The following is a 13,566-nucleotide window of genomic DNA, read 5'->3' on the forward strand; positions in this document are numbered from 1 at the left end:
CTAAACCTAACTAAGTTACAGCTGTGCCCCTAAACAAGAGAGATAAACACTGTTGTTAGAGAATGAAGCAGAGAATGAGGACATGTAGGACTAATTAGAAAAGGCACCTATGGATAGTTTACTGACCAACACTAATGTAATAAGGAGCACCTGTCATGTATGTGAGGAAAGAGTATAAAAAGGGGTACCAAGGAATAATAAATTGCTGATGCCTAAGACCATCTTGTGTGTCAGTGTTTGAGTCCACCATCATTAAGCTCCCAGTTTTGGCACTGGTTTGCTGTGGAGGACAGATATGCAAGGTATGGGTGGTAGTTGCACCAAGGGTGTTAGTAAATCAAGAACTCAGGACCCTTTCACTCCCTGTCTCACTAAATCTGTGAATTTGGTTTTTACTACACTAAAAACACCTCAACTTTTTCTTTTCAGCTATTTAATGTAAATTGCCACATTTTTTGCATGCTTCAGGAGATTTCTTCCATAATGGAGTCAGGTTGGTATTAATTTCTGTGTTGTTTTGTCCCGGAAACTTCTCTATTGCTCTCATTCCTTCCCAGGCTCAGTGATTCCCTTATTCTGGATACCCCATCTTGGTGTCCTCCATGCTTCTGGAGATCTGTCCTCACAGACCTGGTGCATCACCCACTTGTGCGTCACCCACTTCAACCACCCCAGGGAGTCCTCACCACTTTGCTGCCAGAGCATTGAGCCGCCCAGGGAAATAGAGGTTTGTAAGGTCCAGAAATAATCTTAGGGTGAAGAAAGGAAATGCTGAGTGTTGGCTACTTGGCAAAGGCTGCGTGTCTGCTTCCGTTGTGGAAAATGCCTGGGAGGCACCATTAACCATTGCTCTTTGCTAGGGGCTGGCTTTTGTCCACACCACTAAGGACCAGCGCTCTCTGAAGGGCAGTGGTTACCTGCATGCTGTGCAGCACTTGGCATGGGTCTCCTCTGAGCTCCCTGCAGAGCCTTACAGACCCCAGGTCAATAATTATTGCACTGGGGACTTTTTTTTAAGTTAGAAATCCTCTAAATGGTGAAAGGACTGGGTGGCAGCCTGCCAGCATGATGTTTTTCAGCAGAATGTGAAGGCATTTTGGGTTCTACAGCACAGCAGGCATGAGGTCTCCTGGGGTGGCTGGAGGACTGTCCAGGGTAGAGTCTGGTCCAACTCATTCTGTGCAACCCTGAAAAAAAAGCCCTGTCAGTCGTGTCTAGGTTTCTCCTTGGGAGAAACCAGTTGGTTTGCTCCAGAGCAGAGACAGGAGGGACTCATATGCATGCCATGGAGACAGCCGGTGAGCAGAGCCTGGGGGGAACTGAGGCAGCCAAATTGGCTGTGAGACAAAAGGTGCTTTCTTACCCCCACCATGGTCTCACCCAGAGAGATGTTAAACACAGAACAAGCAATGCAATTTTTCCTGACCATCAGCTGCTGCAGGATCGGGAGCTAGTCCCTCGGTGGTCACTGTCACAGCCACCAGTCTGGAGGTGACTCTGGCATGTGCTTCTTCAGCTACCATGACCCCCCTGAGCTTTGTCAGATGAGGACAATCTTTGTGCCTTGGCTCTGCAATTTTTAAAGGTTAATGTGACTAAAAAGCAATTCTTCTGTATCTCTTTCAATTATCCTATGGTTTGGGCCTGTCTAGGGATTTAAGCTCAGTCCTAACCTTAAGATGTTAAGATACATGAAACACTTAAAACAAAATTAAACAGCACACAACTGGTGGATTTCAATATCCCCTCATCCCATTTACAGTCCATGTTTGCAGTTGTGCAGCTCTGGCTTAAACCAGTAGGAGATGACGTTATTCTCTATCATACATAGTCAATTTCCAGCGATACATGAAAATGTTTACCTTAAAATACAAATGTAATTATAAAGGTATAATTACAGATATGCCTGCGCCTCTTTGAGCCACCTCAAATTACAGTTTCAAATTATAACAATAAAAAAGGATCAAATTAGTGACCTTGATTAATTTCATTACAGAGAGGAGCGAGTGCTGCTCAGCACAGGGTAAGCTTACACTGCCTGACCTCATTTCATCCAGCCTCTTCCCTGCAACACAAGAGCTCCCGATGGCACATCAGGTGAGTCGTTCCTCCCAAAGACAGTTGCTAAGCAATCAGCTGCAGGGTTATAAATGTTGAGTGCTTGATATACAGCACATGGGGGTAGAGATTAACTTTTTTTTTCTTCTTTCCAGGTATTAAGGGAACCAGGGCGGTTCACCTGAACTGCACTGCAAGAGTTTGGAATCAGAAATCAACCCAGATTTAAGGCAGCCTTCAGTGTTTGTGTACAGATTGAAGTGATTTATCGTGCGTGCTCTGCGCCGAGTTGCAAAACCTTACTATATTAGTGATTTTAAAAGGAGGAACAACTTGATTTGTCATTACTAATAGGGATGTAACTAAATTAGTCTCCCACATACTTTATGCTGATGAGGTCTTGCTTAGATTTCCCTTTGTAGGTTTACATCCTCACTAGCTTTAATCACAGCTAAGAAACATATCGTGTGAGTAATACTATTATGAAGTACTGAAGTATTTTCAGAGGGGTTTGGAAAGCCAAGAAAATCACAGAAGTCAAAATCAAAGGTAAGCTTTAATATTCAGCCCTATGTTGTACATTTGATTAAATATTAATTCACAGCAATGTGTTGGGTACTTACAACCAAGCTCTCTTGACCCATTTGAAATGCACAGTCACGTATATAAACTTGGCATTTGAAAAAGGACAAGTCAATGCTGTAGATCCAACTTAAATCTTTTCTACAGTTCTTGCCTAATTAGTTGTCTAACCCTACCCCTATAGGTTGTTGGCTTGCTCACAGTTGTAGAATTAGGAAAATATTCCTGTAAGATAGATATGTGGGCTTTGAAAAAATACAGTCTCTCTCTGTAATACTTTTTTTTTTTTTTTTTAATTGGTGAGGGGGTTTTTTGGGGGGGTTTAGTTCACTTTTTTAGCAAAACAGCAAGGGATGAGAGCAAGACAACCAAACCCTGGTTTAGTCAAAGAATTTGACTTCTCCTACCCAACAGTATAAGTCATGTCTGGATGGGAACATTAGGAATTGGGCTGCTTTCTGGTTAAAAAGAGGAATAAAAGAAAAGCCACTGGGTAACTTCCTGAACTATTTAGTGGGATACAATGTGAGAAAGGAATAAGGAGGGTCATTGTTGCAAGCTGGGAATCTGAAACATCCAGACTACAGCAAGACACCTCAGCATTTGTCCTCATCAGTGAAGCTGGGAGCAGACAGTGCAGGTTGGCAGAGCGCTGCCTCTGCCCTGCAGCTTCTCAGAGGGGACATGACAGCTTTGACCATGGCCAAAACATCCACAACCATCAGTGAGCAATTTGCTACTGTCAGTCCCTGCTTTGACCACCAAATAAATTCAGCACTGGGATGGAGCCATCTTTTTTCCTATCAACAGTCACTCCTCAGTTCCAACATCTTGCGCTGAAATTTCTTGAAGGTTTTTGCTAGTGTGAAACTGTTAATAGCATTTCATTTGGTATCAGAGCTTTGATCTCCCCACTTAAATACTACATTAATGCAAAACTCCCCTGGGTGCATGAGTTCACAGTATTAGTTAACCTCTTCTGCTGGAAGTCTCAAATATGATTTAGAAATAATTCTGTGCATTGTGACAGCAACAAAAACTCATCCTTAATTAAAAGTATAAATAAAAGGGATTTCTATCCTTAGACTCACCTGAATTCAGACAGCAGCTTTGTGCTGCTTTTTAACTGCATTGAAGGAAAATTCAAATTCTGCATGCTCAGCCCACAAGTTTAACTTCTGGTCAGAAAGAAGGGCATATTTCTGAATACCATAAAGCACCTGTGAGCAATAAGCTAGCTAAATCCTCAAAACACTTAGATTTTGATGCTTCTTTTGGGAATAGAAACTGAGCTGCAGATTTTGGGAACACCCAAGTTTCATTACTGCTGTCAACTTGTAAATGTTTTACTGCTATTTAAAACCCCTTTAAGAAGCCCTTCGAGGTGCTGTTGATTTGATCCACAAAGGGATCAAGCTCAAATTTTGCAAGGAGCCTCTCAGTTGCTACCCACTGATTTCTGACTTCTTACTGGGAACATGCTTGTGGGTTCCATGTAAATGCTGGTGGAGCAGAGCTGTCTGCAGCCTGAGCTTTCCACTTCTCTCTTCCCAGTAGCTGTTGGGTGTTCTCAAGCACAAAAACATGTTTATGGGGACTTTACCACACAGTGCCAGAGGCTGCTCCTTGTTCCTGGTAGCAGTCACTTCATTCAAGGATCCAGTCTACACTTCTTGTTGGGGGGGGTGTTTATCTAATTACGTTTCCTATGTTATATTTCCAGGTTCTGATCTGTAGCCAGTCAATTGAATGTTGCAATCACTAAGACCTGTGCTCAGCCTTCTGCCCCTGTGATTCTTGCCAGCCTGGTCTTGGGCAGGACCAAGGCAGCTGTGGAGGCTGCAGGGTCAATCCTGCAGTCCCTCAACCCTGTCTATGGGCTGGCAGAGCCCAGAGCCCACATCTTGTTTGGGATGACTCCTGCAGGTGCTGCACCATTGTATGAAAGCAGGAGAATCACCACTAGCACATCCTGCATCGTCCTACCACTGTGCTGCTAAGGGGGACTGAATCCCAAGTTAGTTCCACTGCCGAGGTTCCCTTACAATCTCAAGGGAAAAACAAACCCCTGTTTAGAGTGGACAGGGCTGCCACCTGGAGGCACCCCAGTTCTCCTACATAGTGGAGAGAAGGACGCGCCTGTGTGAGGTGACTGCAGCTCCAGAGATGTCTGACCAGTCCTTTAGGGCATTTATGCAGCCACGTTTTCAGACGAGAGATGGCAAAGTTGGCACTGTAGTTAAAGCAGAGGCTCTATGCTAGAGGCCTCTCTGAGGTTAAGAATTTAATCAGGGAGCACAGTGGTTATTTGCTTCTAAACTCAGCCAGAGCACTCTCAGGGGTTTTTTCTCCAAGGCCCATGTTCAGGCAGGATCTAAACTCCCACCTCCTCATCGATGTAAAATATGAATAAACAAGGACCTAAAGCACTTCCATCTTCCCCAGTACCTCGTGCATCTCACAACCCCCCTCATCCCTCCCTGATTCTCTCTGGTCAGTTCCAGACTGTTTTCTTTCCCAGCAGGGCCTTGCAGAGGCAGTGCTGGGTTCCCAAAGGACGGGCAGGAGCTCAGCAGGGTTGCAACAGGGCTTGTAGCACAGCAGTGCTGCGTCACAGCCTGCGCCAGCCAACGTCAAGTGGTTTGAGCAAGAGGAAACAGCTTCAAAAACATTAAACTGCTGCAGATTTCTTGAGAAGTCAGGGGCAAGGAAGAAACAAAACTGCAACCAAGTAGCCAGAAATCTGCCCCATCAGTATATAGTGAGCTTCAGCCCACTCCCCCTCTCCTGCCCAGGCTTGGGAGATTAGTAGTTTTGTCTTGCCCACAGCAGCTCTCTATTTTTTTTTCCTTTTCTTCTTGTATGACATTCTGGGCAGTAAAGCAGCAGAGCAAGGAAGGTGCAGGGAGTTGTGGTGGGGCTTGCTGCTCCTGCCACCTCACCTGGTGTGCTGGCCAGGGTGTTTTCTCCACCTCTATGACCACACCTGTGTCCTGGTCCTTTGGTGATGCCTGGAAGTGCAGCTCAGCAGCAGTACAGAAAGGGGCAAGGAAAGGAGGGAGCCTCTCAGGAGAACACAGGAGGTCTGTGACAGGCATGAGAAACCCTTCAAACATTCATGTTCCACCACAAAGTCACCATCAGCCTCTGCTGCTCAGGGGCATCACTGGGAGCTGCACCTGCACAGCTGCCTCCAGGAAAGGCTGTTCTCACAGAAATGGGGCTTTGAGGGCTTTTTTTCTTTCCTAAATAACTGGTGTAGGGAAAAGGCCAGTGTGACTGTGGGACTTCCAGTGTCCATGGAAACACCACCATTTTGGCATCCATTTTTGTTTCATGTGCAACATGGGGAAAACAGAGCCTGATATTGTCACACGTTTTGGGCTGTGCCTTAGCCCACAGGTGACATTTTGGACACTGTAAGGAGATGTTCCAAATGTGCAGAGGTGCTGTAAGCCATCACCTGGCCACTTCTATGTTTACCCAAAGAGAAGATTTATTCCCCCACTCCCAAAATATCAATGAGTGCAGGGTTATCCTCAAACCTCACAATTAGCATGACTCCACAGGGACCCATTCTCAGAAGAAAAGCTGTTTTAACCCATCTCCTCCTAAAGCCATACCAGCAGGCCTGGGGTAGACCCCCACTATGTTAGCAAAAACAAAGAAAAAATAAAACAAAACAAAAAACCCACAGACCCAAAACAAAATGAACAAACAAAATCAAAACAAAACAAAAAAGACTTTATTCCAAAAGCATTTAATTTTTAATGTTTTTCAATATAAATTATTAAGGACATTAATTTATAGGCAGACATCAAGTAAATTTGCTAAACTGGTTAGGGTCTCAAACCTTACCCAGAGAAAATCTTACTTTTCACTGCCCCTGACCTTTGCCTTGCTCCTAGTTTTCTGTTGGCTCCAGTTTCTCCAACCATGTGAAATTTTCTCTCTCTCCCAGGGTGGGTGTCCTCAGCTTGCCAAGGCTTCTGCTTCTTGTGCTCTGTGCTTTTATGTTGAAAAATTAATGTGGAGATCAAGAGCTGAATTCAAACCAACCAACACTGTGGGGCAGTTAAGGACTCCAAATCTAAATCTTATTTGAACATTCACCACCACATCTCCTCCCACAGAAGTGAAGACCTTCACAGGCAAAATTGCTTCTTGACCTCCCCAAATTGTACCTCATGTGGGGAGGGTCAGAGCAGGAGTCAATCTGACATGGGGGAACTTCAGCTGAAGTGGAAGGCAACAAATCACAGGGTCAAATAGTCTCACCCATCTCAGCCTCAGCTCAAGGTGACAGCATCCCCCATCCCTTGGAAATGAAAGGTAGGACTATATTGCACCACAGAGCATCTACATGCTCAGTAGCAGAGTGAACGGCTGCCAGGATTTTACCCCCTTATGTTCACAGACTGTTAATGCACAAAACTAATTTTCTGCAGTTTGTTTGAAAACATTCTGTGTCTTTTGTTTTGTTTTATTTTTAATTATTATTTAATGTAATTTGTGGCTCACTCCTCACAGCTCAGTTCCAGCATTTCCCTGGGCCTGGCTTCTCTCCCATCACTGACAAGCACTGTCTTTGCAGTGTCTTGGTGCTGAAGGAGAGGCAGTTTTAAATTCCCTTTCCACCTCTCTGAAGATGGAAGATTATGGAGGTATAGAAACACACAGAGATTTGAAAAGCAAGTATCAAAAGAAACCTTATTCTGAAATATATTTACTGAGTCCTTCTTTTAAAAGGAATGAAGATTTTTCTGTCCCATAAGAGCTTTCATTCAGCACAGACTGGCAGCAGTCTTCCAAGGGGAAATCAGAACATAAATGGCAAAATAAATAATATTTCTCCATTCAAAATAGGTCAAAGATAGGGAAGTTATCCTTCATCTCAGCTATGCAGTAAAGGTGGGTGCCCAGCCAGCGCAGACCAGTATGTTCAAGTGACAGTTTTGTCATTTAACTTGGCTGATCTGGAGGTTCATTTGCTGAGTTATTTCTCAGCAAATGCAGTCATTTTCATAAAATAGAATAAAATAGAATAAAATAAAATAAAATAAAATAAAATTAAAATAAAATAAAACAGTAAAAGAAAAGGTGTCATTTTATTCCTGGAATAATGTAACACTGCCAGAACAACTGCACTGGGTTTTGTTGAGAAGCAATTCCTTCATCCTTTCAATGCCCTTTGGAGTGCCTGGGGCGATAGGGCCACATCACGACAGTGCTATGGGACAAAAACCATATTGCTATTCAAACACAGTCTGGAGTGGGGCTTTTAACAGGCAGTTTCCACCATTTTTAGCTTAGTCATACCCACAGTTGTTAGGAAAACCAGTGTGAAACTGTCCTCCAGAGGCTGCTGCCAGCCTAGGCCATGCTCAGAGCCCTCACTGCAGAGATGCTCCTCTCCCATGTCCTTGCAGAGGGTGGGCTCCCTGCTCTTGGTTTTGATAGGCAAGAGGAAGAGGGGAGGCTGTCCCTGACATGAGCTGGGAGATGTGCCTGAGAAAGGGCAGCTGCACTGGCCTTCAAAGAGTTTTCTGTTTTTAAATAACACATCAAGATACTTTTTTTTTCATCTCTGTCCCCATTTTCACAAGAAATCCCAGTGTAATTTCCATGCTAATCAGATGAGAGCTTGCAAAACACATTTCCTTCAAGATGTAGGGGAAGGTATTAAGTTAACTCCAGGCGACCTGTGACTCTGTCAGTGACACACACTGTTTAAATCCATGCAGATGAAAACCTTGCCCACGCCACAGGCAAACACTTGGCTTTTCCCATGCTGCTTGCATGGAACTGGAAGTGTTCAATGAGTGAAGTCTTAGTGATGCATTTCAGCAATAATTCATATGCTATACATAATTTAGGACCTCACTGCAGTCCCCCCGAAACACATGCTGTACAGTGTGTACACACAGGGCCAGACAGCAGCTTTAAGGAGGCTCCAGGCATAATCCACAGCAAGAAGAAGTTTGATCCATCTCCAATTTGCACCTGCCAGATCATGAAGGCAGCTAATTGGATTAAAATATTGTAATTATCATTTCATTTACATGCAGTAAAACCTTAGGGAAACATTTTAAATGGCAGAAAATTTGAGGATGCAGTCTCTGAAGTCTGCTTCTTAAAAGCCTAATGCTCTCTCCCTCCTTCATTGCCTGAGACTAGACTTTTATTCTTGAGAAAAGGTGAGTTTGATGAGCTGCTGTTGCAGTGCACAGACCACAAAACACTGCTTGGTTTGATCATGATCATATTTGTCAAGGCTATAGATGCTCCTGATACCACCAGTCCATGGTGACTATGCCCAACTCTCCCTGCTGCCCCCACCCAGGAAAAATCAGCTTTGAAACACCCATAAAGGACTTGACCCTGGAGTCCAACAGACATCCAGTTGCAGGGGTGACTGTGAGTCCAAAGGAGGAGTGGAAAGACGCTTCTTGGGCTGTAGTAGCAGCTCCCATTTCTTCTCCACAGGGAGACAGTCCTGCATTTTGGAGCCATGAAGCTGCCCCTGGGGAAGGGGGTGTGGGGGGGTGGGAGGGCAGTTTAACCCCAGTGAGGGTTAAACCAGGAACAGCACCTGGCCCCACAGATGTGCTTCACAAGTGGGACACATGTCCCCATACACAGCTGGAAAACCAACCCATCTCCTGGCAGATCTCCCAGGAGGGCATCAAGCAGGTCCATGGCAGCCCAGCACTGCTGTGCCCTTGGAAGCACTAGGGAGCAGAGATGAAGTGCTGAACCTGTGCTGCTGCTGTCACCAAAGAGAAGGGAGACTACAGACACATGGTGCCATGCAGTTCCAGAGCCTAATGAAACTGAATACAAGAAAGGCCATAAAGAAGCCAAACCCACGTCCTCTTATACCTAGTGGATGTTCTTTAGGGGACATAACTTTATTTAGGACAGCAGATTTGCTTGGCAGATCTACAAGCTGGAGCTGGGCTTTCCCCACTCCTGCACCAGTTGAATACCTCACCCTGGATCAGGTGTGAAGCCACTGTCATCTGGGTGCTCAAAGGAGAATTCAGTGTTAGAGTTAGTCTAATTAACTTACGTATTTCTTCTGTGACAGTGATTCAGGGATAAATGGTCACGGCCATGATGAGAAATAACATATAATGCTGCAATCCTCTTGTTCTCACAATCGCCTCAGGCTCTACCCTGGTCTCCTGTGGAGCTGACATGGAGCTATTGATTGAGAACAACTTGAAGTGTCACTGAGCGGCCAGGCCTAAGCATGTACAACTAGATGTGCTCATCAAGAGCAGAAAGGTGGCAACAGGAGAACAAATATTAGCCTGATGAGGGAAAAAAAAGGAAGGAAACTCCCTTTCAGGGAGTGTATTAACCCTTTACATAAGGCTTTGAGAAGTCTAGTCTATAACTGAGGCCCTACTCAGGGCAGAGATGAAGCACAGGAGCACATGAGGGCAGCTTAATAGCTGCCTCAGCTCTCGCAGCCCAGAGCCTACCGCAGACACACTTACCTGGTCTCAAGGCTGTGGTTTCTTTTTCTGGGATAGTCTACTCGATATACAATACATGAATCTGATTTTCAAAGGGAAAGCACCCCACCCAGTCTGGAAACTGGAGACTTTGTAAGATGTGTCCCATTAAACAAGCAACAATCAATGCCTGCTCAGTCATTAGTCATTCTGGAAACCTCCGCCTTGGTGAGTCAGCCTGGTATACCTGGCAAGCTATAAGGGAATCCACTTTTGGGAATATTTTTTCTTTTTCTGCCACCCCAAAGTTTCCAACTTGAGCTGCACAGGCAACAGCCAACCTCCCTGGGAAACTACCCATCTGGGAACACAGCCATGAAACTAATTTCTGGTCACACCACGTCATATCCAATGCATCTAAAAAGATATTTAGCTGATGAGTATCCCTCTCTCCAGAAACAGAGCAAACAAGCAAATCTCACCAAAGCAAATTATTGGATAATCTTCTGTTAAATGCACCAGCCTAGGGGAAAAGAATAAAAGTCTGAAAAGTAGAACTTGCTGTTACCTTTTTTTTTTGCTGAGATCCCACCAAGAAGGGCAGCACCAATGGTAGTTGTTCAGAAACACAGCAAACACAGCTAGATCAGAAACTGCGTTGCCATTCATGCAATGTTTCCTCAAAGTTTTAAGTTAACCATGACAGTTCTAGCCTACATTTCTATTCTCCACCTGGCCATTCAAGAAAATCATCATGTCTGCCCATTTACAACAGGCACAGCCTGCTATGGACTGCAACAGAGAGTTAATCACTGTAGTTCTTGTTACTAGAACAACTGTTGTGGATGCATATGATACATAAAGACATAAAGCTGCTCACTGTTGAACTTCCTCACCTTAGCTGGACACCATGGGAGAGCCCTTCCAGGTTTAAGCCACCAACATACCTCTGAAGACAGCCACTGCACCCTCCCAGGGCTGGGGCATTTTACATCCCCACTCAACAGGCTTTTGCGAATCCTATATCTGACTTGCTCTACAAATATACGTTTGGTCGTTCCAGGTCTCCACACTGGAATAGTGATGATATAAAACTGACTTTGCTACAAAAGACAAAGCAGGTCAATGGAAATAAAACTTTTCAACATTTACCTGAGTTGGCAATAAAACTTTCCTACCTCCTCTCCTTGGAGAGTACTGAGAAAACTCCCAGCAGATTGCTTCCCCAACGAGATGCATTTATATGGTCACCCATGAAACTTGTCTTCTTTTTGTGATGGGACAGGAAAAGGAGGTGGTATGCAACTGAGGCATGAAAAGGATATTTATTCTTTAGCTTACAAAAGAAAACATGACAGCTGGAACAAGACTCAGCTTCCTAGGGGTATGCCCAACTCTGAGCTGTATCAGATTCCTGCTGTTTCCAAGGGGAGACTAGCAGGAGAACGAAACAGGGACATGGATGGCTCAGTCTCATTCTCTGTGCTTTGGAAAGGACACAGACATGATGAGAGAGCTGCTGTCTGCCACCCCACAGAGGAATTTTGCTTGTGGTGTGAACTGTCTGCCTGAGCGCTGCGGAACGGATCGCTCAAGGTTAAATTGGATTAAACTGTTACAGCTCCACTTTCCCACGTGTGGTTTAAATTTAAACTCTATAAATTTCATGGTGAGTTATTAAAACCTTCTTGGCAAGGAGAAATCTCATAGAAAAAAAATTTTCTCCAAGTTTGCAAACCCACAGGGAGGCTTTAAGTCAAGTTAACGGTGAGATTTCCAAGTGGAGGGGAAGGAAGAGCTGAGGCATTTAATCAGCAGTGCACGGGAGCCCTGCAGGGCAGCCTGGCCCCACTCTGCCATGTCAGCTGCTCACCAGGTTTCCATGGTCAGTGCCTTGGTCCCACGTGCTGTGCCCAGTGGCACAGATGCTTCAGGAGCAGAAGCTGAGCACTGCGCCGTATGGCACTTTCTGAGACAGCAGGACATTCTGGGCTGGATGCATGGAAATTTTTGTAAATAGTTGTCAGCATAAATTAACAAACAAGCCTTGGGAAGCCTTGAAATGTCATTCTTCCCAGAAGTTTCATCCTGCCAGTTTCTCCTGGTATCACCCAGCCATGAGGTAATCTTTTTATGGGGTGGGTGTAAAATGTCACACTGAGTTTCAGCAGAAACCAAGCAAAGGTGATCACAAGTTTCACACAGAGGGATGGCCAGTTCTGCATGGCTACTGCTCGTCCCTGGGCTGGGGACACCCTCCAAGAGGAACCTCTTGCCGTAGTGCTTCCTGAACCTATGAAGCAAGATCTGTGAGGCAGACCCCGGCAAGTGCAGGAAGAGAAACAAGGAAAACAGTCCTAGACTAATCATTTTCGACAGGGCAGCACACAAGCAGAGCTTCTTCATTCTTCCCACCCCAGGGCAGGACATTAAACAGAGGCCTGGCAAGGATAGCAAAACAGACACACTCCTGCACTCTCTAGACTCTAAATCAGAGTTCTAAACTGCAAATCATTCAGAGCTGGTTTCTGTTCCCCGCTGTCACAGCGCTGCAGGAGCAACACCAGCCCAGGCTGTCCTGCTCCACATGCTTCCAAAACTTGCCTTGGATGTGCTGCTGTAGATGTCCACAAGCTGCTTGGGTCTTTCCAGAGGCTCCGTGGATTTTTCAGCCCAAAGTCTCCAGCAGGCTCCCACATCAAAGTGGGCACAGGTGTGTCATCTCTGAGAAGGTGAACTGCAAAGCTCCTGCCCACATCCTTACACAGCCAGCAAAGGGATGAGGCAGCCATACACACGGCTGGCTCCGGGCACAAGCTAGTTCCGAGGAGATCTGGAGGCCTGGCTACCTGTGGGACTTGCTGGCATTTCCATGTTAATTGGCAAACAGCGCTGGAGCCCCGGGCGGCGGTGGGTGTCCGGGCTCAGGGGGGTTTGAGGGGACCCAGGCCAGGGATGAGCTCTCTCAGGCATTGCCAGCCCGGAGCTGAGCCAGCTGGGGGTTTTGTTGTTCTGGGGGTTTTGTTTGGTTTTTTTTAGTAGGGCTGGAGGTTAATGGGGCTGCAGCCTTGCGGGAATGTACCCTCCCGGCCGCGGCCCGGCCCCGCAGGCCCCGCGGCCCTGCCCGCACTGCGCCCGGCGGCCGCACGGGGTCACACCGACACTGCGCCGCGCCCGCCGCACGGCCCGGCCGGCCCGGCCGCTGCTCCGCGCCGGGGACAAACCGGCACCCTGCTCCGGGGACAAACCGGCACCCTGCTCCGGGAGAGCCGTGCCTGGCACGGGGGCCGAGCGCCGCTGCCTTCTGTCCCAGAGCGCTTGGCCGTGCAAACACGAGTCGCTGCCCTTATCCCAGCCGGGGAAGCTGCTCCCTCCCCGCACGGCTCGGCAGCTTCACGCTGCAGCTCCTGGCCTCCTGTGTGCTCACGGAGGGTTGGAAATCTTACTTCTCTCTTGGGGCAGG

General features: G+C 46.3%; 1 long non-coding RNA gene across 1 annotated transcript; it reads left to right on the top strand.

Annotated features, from left to right (window-relative positions):
* The first annotated feature begins 211 nt into the window (after positions 1-211).
* Positions 212-6,179, top strand: LOC146438730 (uncharacterized). Its single transcript, XR_014851908.1, has 4 exons — positions 212-302; positions 558-727; positions 1,999-2,097; positions 2,214-6,179. It is a non-coding gene; the product is annotated as an uncharacterized LOC146438730 (long non-coding RNA).
* Positions 6,180-13,566: the final 7,387 nt, after the last annotated feature.

Source organism: Lichenostomus cassidix, chromosome 4 (assembly GCF_008360975.1).
Source record: "Lichenostomus cassidix isolate B80296 chromosome 4, HeHo_3.0, whole genome shotgun sequence".
Lineage (NCBI taxonomy): Eukaryota > Metazoa > Chordata > Aves > Passeriformes > Meliphagidae > Lichenostomus > Lichenostomus cassidix.